Source organism: Phytophthora parasitica (assembly GCF_000247585.1).
Source record: "Phytophthora parasitica INRA-310 unplaced genomic scaffold supercont2.65, whole genome shotgun sequence".
Taxonomy (NCBI): domain Eukaryota; phylum Oomycota; class Peronosporomycetes; order Peronosporales; family Peronosporaceae; genus Phytophthora; species Phytophthora nicotianae.
The window spans coordinates 65,017-65,543 of record NW_008649051.1 but is presented as its reverse complement, the minus strand read 5'-3'; positions in this window follow the sequence as shown (position 1 = coordinate 65,543).

Here is a 527-nt window from a genome sequence, read left to right as displayed (position 1 = left end):
CTTCGTGTCCTTGGTGCCCTCGTTATCAAGTCATCCGGTGATGTCCACGTCGTGCCGACCGGAGCGTGTCACGACGGACGCTCGGCAACTTCCGTCTGCCTTCGAGTTTCGGGTCTCCCGCACGTGCACCTTGCGGACGTATTTTCTGACCTCCAGGAGGCGTGTCAGCGTTTGAATATCCCGTTTCCCATCGACCGGGTCTTTCTGGCGGCCCGCCGTGGGCGCTTACGACTTCCGGAAGAGGACACTCGTTTTTTTACGCTCTCATTACCAGCTCTGAGCTGGGTATAGACGGTATCCTCGTGATGTTTCGGGGTCAGACCCCTTCCGACTACCGGCCGAACAAGGCATTGCGACCATGGCTTTTTCGCCTACATCATTCATCTTACCCCCAATTGGACTTGCTTTGTGATATCGCGGAGCACGGCCTGCTACCCCGTTGGGTTAGCCCCGCTACTCGTCAAGGGGTCCGACCCGTACCTGATAACTACTTGGGCGCCGTCTCGGGTGCTCCAGTTGTGATTGAC